An 8,776-nucleotide genomic window follows, 5' to 3' on the forward strand; every position below is an offset into this window, starting at 1 on the left:
AGCAAAAACTTAGGCTCAACCGATACTAACCGATAATTGTTGAAGAAGAAAGGTGGGATGCCTACCGGGGCATCCCCAAGCTTAGATGCTTGAGACTTCTTGAAATATTATCTTAGGGTGCCTTGGGCATCCCCAAGCTTGAGCTTTTGTGTCTCCTTAATTCCTCTCATATCACGGTTTCCTAAATCTCAAAAGTTTCATCCACACCAAACTCAACAAGAACTCGTGAGATAAGTTAGTATAAACCAATGCAAAAACCTTATCATTTTATACTGTAACAAATCACTAAAATTATTATTCAACATTGCATACTAAATGCCTCTGCATATTTAATACTCCTATACTCAAATAGAATAATTAAACAAGCAAACATATGCAAACAATGCAAACATAACAGCAATCTGCCAAAACAGTACAGTCTGTAAAGAATGCAAGATTCATCATACTTCCCTAACTCCACACATTATGAAATTCTACAATACTGTAGAAAATTTATCAGAGCTCAATATGCAAAAGGTTTCAACATTTTATCATATTCTGAGTTTTGTAGGGAATTTTTGCAACAGTGGTAAACTTTTTGTTTTGAAACAGCAACATGTATACTTGCAAAATAAGCATGGTAAAGGCTATCCTTGACATTTTTATTGAAAATAAAGATGCAAAACATTATTCTAAATAACAGAAAGCAAATACTAACAAAATAAAATGACGCTCCAAGCAAAACACATATCATGTGGTGAATAAAAATATAGCTCCAAGTAAAGTTACCGATGAACGAAGACGAAAGAGAGGATGCCATCCGGGGCATCCCCAAGCTTAGGCTCTTGGTTGTCCTTGAATATTACCTTGGGGTGCCTTGGGAATCCCCAAGCTTAGGCTCTTACCACTCCTTATTCCATAGTCCATCGAATCTTTACCCAAAACTTGAAAACTTCACAACACAAAACTCAACAGAAAATTTGTAAGCTCCGTTAGTATAAGAAAATAAATCACCACTTAGGTACTCTTGTGAACTCATTCTAAATTTATATTGGTCTAATATCTACTGTATTCCAACTTCTCTATGGTTCATACCCTCCGATACTACTCATAGATTCAACAACACATAGAAAACAGAATCTGTCAAAAACAGAACAATCTGTAGTAATCTGTATCAAACGTATACTTATGGAACTCCAAAAATTCTGAAATAAATTGGTGGACCTGAGGAATTTGTCTATTAATCATCTGCAAAAAGAATCAACCTAAAATCAGTCTCCAGTAAAAAATGACAGCTAATCTCGTGAGCGCAAAGTTTCTGTTTTGTACAGCAAGATCACCTTAACTTCCACTCAAGTCTCCCCGAAGGTTCTACTTGGCACTTTATTGAAACAAAAGCTATAAAACATGATTACTACAGTAGATTAATCATGTGAACACACAAAAACAATAGGAGTAAATATTGGGTTGTCTCCCAACAAGCGCTTTTCTTTAATGCCTTTCTAGCTAGGCATGATGATTTTCATGATGCTCGTATAAAAGATAAGAATTGAAACATGAAGAGAGCATCATGAAACACATGACAAACACATTTAAGTCTAACCCACTTCCTATGCATAGGGATTTTGTGAGCAAACAATTTATGTGAACAATAATCAACTAGCATAGGAAGACAAAACAAGCATAACTTCAAGATTTTCAACACATAGAGAGGAAACTTGATATTATTGCAATTCCTACCAGCATATATTCCTCCCTCATAATAATTTTCAGTAGCATCAGGAATGAATTCAACAATATAACTATCACATAAAGTATTCTTTTCATGATCTACATGCATATAATTTTTATTACTCTCCACATAAGCAAATTTCTTCTCATAAATAGTGGGAGTATCATAAGAAACTCGAATCTATCTATCTATCTATCTATATCTATCTATCTATCTATCTATACCTCTATACCTACCTATACTAATTAGGGACTCCCTAAAAATTATCACGTTAATTAGAATTTACTGGCCGTTCATTTGGTGGGACCGAATTATTACGGTGGAGATTAACACGTTTTTTTGCTTAATTACGTGCTTAGTTCGGCCCAAAAAAAAAAACTCTAAAGGCCCATAGTCCTTTCATCGTGGCTGTAGAAATAGAAGCCGTCCAACAAAAAAAGAAATAGATGCCGTCATCCTTATCCCTAACCTCCTGACCCCAACCACCCCACACATCGTGCCATGGATTGTGCCGCCGCCCCGCTCAACGATCATGGTCGTCGCTCCCTACCCCATCCGCCGTCGCTGCACCCCGCATCAACCCTCTGCCGCCTCCACCGCAAACCATCTCTCTCCTTGGACCTCTCTCTTGGACCAGTACGGGGCGGCGGCTGCTTCCAGTCGCGTGGTGGCGACATGGCTGGTCGAGGGAACTCGGGTGAGGCTAACTATCTATCTGTCCCCACCTTATGTTCCTCTTCTTCCATCGAACATCACGTCTGCGGTTACTGCCACACACGGCGCTCTCCTCTCCTACAGCGATCCTGTTGTTCCCCTCCACACATCGGACCACCATGGCGCAGAAGTACCCGCAGAAAATTGTGCTCTGGTAGCAAATTCGGGTGTTCTAAGTCGGCTACCCGGCAAGGTAATTTTTTCCTTCTCAGAAGTTCTCTCATGGAACTTGGGTGGAATGGATTCGTGAATTTTCTAGGTGGAGTGCCATTAGATTGCCATGATAGTGGGCAGAATATCCTCTCCTTCACAAACGAACTTGGGTTTGCCAAGGAAATTGGTCAATACTACTATCCTTTAGCTTTGCATTGGTCATTTACATAGTTTTGTTTTTTTGAATCATGATTCTTTAGTTAGTTTGTTACGAGATGCTTCTGTTAGGACTAAAAGTCGAGAGTTGTCGATTGGATTGAATTTGAAAGAGGACAATATAATTTTGTTACAGTTGGTGGTTTAGTTAGCTTAAAAAAATATTCCAGTGATGAATAATACACAATTTGCTTTCTGTTGCCCAGTGTACTACAATTTAATATGCAGAACGTGAGCTTAATTTGTTTGCCAAGAAAATGTCTCTGCTAAACTGCTAATTCCCACAAGGAGTAACTCATTCCCCGTCCAAGTATTTATTATTGAATGATGCTTTATCTGTTTATGCTGCAAAGGCATGGTCATATGGATGATTAGCATCTTTTAGCAAAATCATGTTAATTCACTGAGGAAATACTACTGCACCTTTGACTATGAGCGAAGATGTCCACTCATGATTTTTGAGGGCCACTTGAGGATGTGATCATTAGTGCGGCTTCAAAGCTGCTTGATATGACATAGCGTTTGATTTTTACAAATCTGAAAGTCGAGCCTAAGCAATGTTAGGGTTCAGATATAAACCTTATAGTTACTAATTATCTCACATTGAATTACAGAGAGACAACCTAAAATTAGTCCAATCTGTTGTGTGTTTCAAGAAAAAAAAAAGGCCAATCTGTTGTGGGTTGCTAATCTGACCGGCCATCAATCTCCACCTTAACCTTTTTTATCTTTCCTATTAGCTCCACGTCTCTAGCGTCTATAGAGTCCTAACCCAAGAATCTCTCCTGCCGCATTGAGTCCAAACCGTCGACAAGAGTCTTCCCTGCATCCTCCTCTTCTCTTTGCCGCCTATGTCTCCTTCCTTTGCTCCTCCGGTCGCTATCGTGACGCGTCCGCTGTCTTTTTCATGAGCAGCTAGACTATTTATGTCTGAGATTACATCCTCCTACAAAGAATCCTACCGTTTCCATGCTGTCACTGTAGCCAGGTCTAGCAAACTGGTCGTCCCAGTGGTGTTGGGGCTTTCCCTGAGTGGACGATCTGGTCTTTTTACGTGATGTCCAAAGAGTTTCTAGCTGCCATGATCGATAAGGAGACTAGGAGTCTTGGACCCCTTTTGGTGCAGATCTAGGTATGCATTATGTATCCGATTACATTTTTTTAAATAGCTAACACTGGCTGCAAAACAGCATCTTATCTATTAGTTTTTCTGCAATCCGACTAATACTCTGTAGTTCATTATGTTCACATGACAAAGGAATTTGAAGTTAATAAAAATTCTGACTGTTACTCCATGCAATTAATTGTAAATAGAGGACACTGGGAAATAATGTTTTTAATCAGTCCCACTGTTACTGTACGCGAATAGTTATATAAGTTGATATATTTGAAGGACGTGAAGACAAAATCATAGTATTTACAACAGAACCTTTTTTGCTTACATATTGAGAGTGCTCTCTATGCATGTGGTCTTTGTTTCTGAAGCTCCCAGACAAAGCTTAAGGGGCCACATGGAGATGGTCAGCACCGACGGGTTAGGGATTTTGAGGTCCATGGTGGCGAGTATTTTGGGTAAAAAGTTATGGTGCAAATGATATGCTAAAGTTTAGATACAGAGGTCTGCAACTCTGTATCCATCAGCATACATACTTCAGGGTGGAGTTGAGGAAGGAAGCATTTACCAGAGATGTAGTTTTAGCATTTTGGGAAAAAAAGTTATGGTGCAAATTATATGCTAAAGTTCAGATACAGAGGTTTGCAACTCTGTATCCATCAGCATCCATACTTCAGGGTGGAGTTGAGGAAGGGATCATTTACGAGAGATGTGGTTTTAGCAGCATTATTTTTAGATACAACAATTAATGCATGCTTTGATGTGTAAGCTGCACACAGGGTAGATGATGCAATTTGGTTTAGAAGAAGAATACACATTGACACCATGGCTTATAATTCTTAGGATAGTATCAGAAAGTATATGCAACGTGGTTTAGGTAACAAAAACATAGCATTATGTCTTCCGTTGGAAAATTTGCCTCTAGAGAGATAAACAGAATTATCACTTTCATCTTATCTCTGGTATTTTCTTAAAGTAAGAAGATAAAGAAGAGATGGGTTTATATGAAGGAGGCATGACGCAACAGTCAAAAAATGATGTCTCAATATTTCACACTAAAGCGAGGACAACATCCCATAAATGATTATATGTATCTATTTTATTAAACTAGCATATTAACTAATTGCCCGAATCCCTGTACTATATATTTTTACTTATTGCATGACGTGCTTTTGCTTCTTGATAAATATGTCCATTTTCACTATTATTTGACAACATCTGCTATGTACAGTGGCATCATTGAGCATTCCTTTACTTTTCACAGTTCAGTTCAATGTCCTGCACAGTGCACAGTATAATGCTACATTGGATGGCGCTATTAAACACTTCGAGTTCATGTGACAGAGCACAGGAAAAGAACTATCGAAGGTATGTTTTATGCTCATACCACGATTTTGAGATTCAGATGCAGTTTTATTTAAAACACTTCTTTTATCATAATATTCAATTCCAATGCATTTGGAATGGGTCGAGTCAATTGTAAGAGTTGAATTAGCTACTTCGCCTCTGAGTCCTTTGTGGTTTAGTTGTAATTTTTGATTTAATAAATTACTAAATGCACCATTTCTTATCAGCAAGTTGTTATTGTTTTAATCAAAGTCACAATGTTGTATATATGTTTCGTGCCACCCACGTCAATCCTAAGAGGGCAGAGGCTGGGTTCAATATTTTTATCGTCAGATCTAACCATGATGAACTTTCAGGCAGGCCCCACCTCCGATTGATATTAGGAAGGTGGAAGGTTGACTAGCCATCTCTTCCTCTCCGTCGTCTCTCCATGGTGTGCATGTTAAGAACTTATGCAACAGCGGACATCAATTTCATGCAGCCGATGGCATCAACTTTTGTGGAGTGCTCTTCTGGGATCTGGTACAAGTCCCTCCGACATAAGATAAGGTAATCACTCACATACTCCTATCAGATCTAGAAGTATTTCGTATAGCGCCCCATGTGTTACTCTTATCTAATAAGATTGAAATACTATGAAGCTCATGGTGACCAAGGGTTGATTTTGGACAGAATAGTCTCAGTAGTTACAGTGGCAATATGAAACATTGCGATATAATCAAGTTTTAATGTACACTACTGAATATACCTAATATGAGTAGGGTAGAAAAAACATTTGATACGGTATTTTACTTGCATATATTCAGTCATTAGGCCTTCCATTTTCTGAAAGAGAACTGATGTATGTTGCCCTGATTTTTCTGTCTAGGTTTGGGCATGCCAGAGGACAAAGCCAATAATCAATTGCAAACTGATCGTATCGTACGCTGTTCACTATCAACATGTTTGGTTGGGTGGAAAAGTCCCTTTTCCGATTCAGCGCTTTCGGAAGACAGTACAAGTCGTTTGGTTCAGCCCTTCTGTTTTATGTTACGATGCTATCAGATACAGCACTTCACTTCCGCGAAAACGTCCGATCACGGCTCGATACAGAATCATGTCCACTAAGTATTCACTCGTGGCTGAGCCAAACAAAAAACATATTCTGGAGGAAATATTGGAAGCATCGCTTCCCGATATTGAGAATCGAAAACGATACAAATGTGGAACCAAACGCCTCCTATATTTCTTCATCAGTTCCACTGGGAAAATATGGAATGATTATGTATCAATAAATCATGTGTTAGTCCAGACACAAACATCGATGTAAAGCTCAAGGTTTGTTAAGTTGTTTGGTTGTACGTGTGACTTGGTTCATATACATATTGCTAGCTACTTTATTTTTCGTTCATTAATAATACTATATTTAAGAAAATTACCATGTTATTTTTGTTAACATTGTCATTTAGTATTTAATATTATTTGACCCCATGGTTATAGTTATATTTTCAAATACATTAATAATAATGTGCTTTATATTTTATGCAAAACTTTCACTTATTGGGAAGTGAACAAATGTGAGCCATCCTTCAATATGAAAATGAAATGGACACTTTTCTTAAGTAGGTTATTATCCTGTTATGTGGTAGAATAATAAGTGTTATCTAATTAAAAATTCAATAAAATCAGTCTTAGCCGTTGTCAAATTGCATCTTAGATTGTTATGTATATTACAATCACCGCATACACTTTTCAGTTACCATCTTGGAGCACGTTCCAAATGCATCTTGGGTGAGAGGAATACGGAACTGATGAATTGGTAGCTTCTTTTTTGTGAGAGAAAGATAATTTGGTTGCTCAGTTGGACATGCTCTTTCAATTATAAAATGAATTGCTGCAGGATCAAACGGTCCAGAACTCCATAGCATAGACACTTGCTAATGTTAGATGGTGCCTTGGGATAAAAGAAAAGGGAAATATTACTATTACATGGAAAACATTTCATGTTTGTATAATGTGAACCAAAGTGTAAGTTCGTTCTGTCCTAACCTTTTGGTTTTCCCACGCACTTCATTGTGACAGAGGTTGCTATTAAAAAATAAAGCTCATAGATGTTTTGGATATGATTATTTTATACAATTAGTCTATGCTTTATAAAAAATCCTTAATTAGAAAGCCCTCAAGATAAACAATAGGAGAAATATTAAGTGAATGAGACTAGCATTTTAGAATATTTATCTTTCAGCCTATATTAGTTGTATAGATATCGATTCTTCTTCATGATACCTAAGCAAAAACAAATTGTTTATCGAATTTGTTGTAGAATGAAATATAAGCATCCTGCAATGCATGTGTTCGAAAACAACTGTACTGTGAACAAAAAACTTTCAACAGCTTAACTCCCAAGGCTATATTCATCATGCCTTTTTTCCTAAGGGTTTAACTAATGCATTGTTAAAAACTAGCCCGTGCAGGTGACGACTAGTACTATAAATTGTTTCCACATTAAAATAGTAATGTTCAGAAAAAAGATAATCATAATCATGAAAAGTTTTATAAATATAATCATCACTACTCTTTATAGCATAGGTGTCATCACAATAATCATCATAAATAGGAGGCATGCTATCATCATAATAAATTTTCTTATCAAAATTTGGGAGGCTAAAGTAATCATCTTCATTAGACATAGCATCCCAAGCTTGGGACAAACATTAATTGCAGCAAATAAATTCTCAAACATGTCATTCTCATCAAACATAGCATCCCCAAGCTTGGGCCTTTTCATATCATAAGCATAATCACTCTCATCATTAATACTATGGATAGCACCAATAGTATAGCAATTATCATCATCACAATGAGTAATAGGAGCAACATCATTTGGGAGGGATACCTTTTCACCTTTGCTTCTCTGTCTTTTCTTTTTCTTCTTCACATTATGTGTGGGTTTAATCCTCTTTTTGGAGCTCCTTATTAATGAGATTGGTTGAATAGAAGGCTCCTCCTCGTTACATGATTCATCATAAGAAATAATAGGAAGATATTGGGAAGTCTCTTCCCTTTCATTAGTATTCTCTTCATCTTTTGTTTGTTTTCTTGTCTTTATGTAATTGGCAATATAAGGATTTTCAATGCAATTCACCACACAATACATAAAAATTTCTTCTAGATCAAAATCAAGAATCTATCAAGATTAAATTTTGGAATACCCTCAGTTATACGTTTCATTTCTTCATACCCCAAAAGAAGACTAAGCTCTTTATGATGCTCAAGGATAATCAAGTTATCACAATTTTTGAACACGATTTGATCATGAAACAAATAGCATTGGAGCTTTAAATGACCATGTTCATTGCAAAGTTTACAAGGATGGCGATAAATATTGAATCTTTCAGCACAATCATCTAGCCTTTCTTGCAACCATTTAGTTTCCAAATACTTATGCCTCTTGCAAAATCTATCTTCCCTATTTGGTGTGTACTTGCAAGCTCTATGTATTCCACAAAAGTTGACATGCTTATAAGAGACATTTTCATCAT

The 8,776-nt window shown here is 37.0% G+C and overlaps 1 long non-coding RNA gene across 1 annotated transcript; it reads left to right on the forward strand.

Moving 5' to 3' along the window:
• The first annotated feature begins 2,144 nt into the window (after positions 1-2,144).
• Positions 2,145-6,680, forward strand: LOC123145193 (uncharacterized). Its single transcript, XR_006472161.1, has 4 exons — positions 2,145-2,618; positions 5,173-5,276; positions 5,612-5,804; positions 6,124-6,680. It is a non-coding gene; the product is annotated as an uncharacterized lncRNA (long non-coding RNA).
• The last annotated feature ends 2,096 nt before the right edge of the window (positions 6,681-8,776 follow it).

The sequence above is a fragment of the Triticum aestivum genome, chromosome 6D (genome assembly GCF_018294505.1).
Source record: "Triticum aestivum cultivar Chinese Spring chromosome 6D, IWGSC CS RefSeq v2.1, whole genome shotgun sequence".
In the NCBI taxonomy this organism is placed as follows: Eukaryota; Viridiplantae; Streptophyta; class Magnoliopsida; order Poales; family Poaceae; genus Triticum; species Triticum aestivum.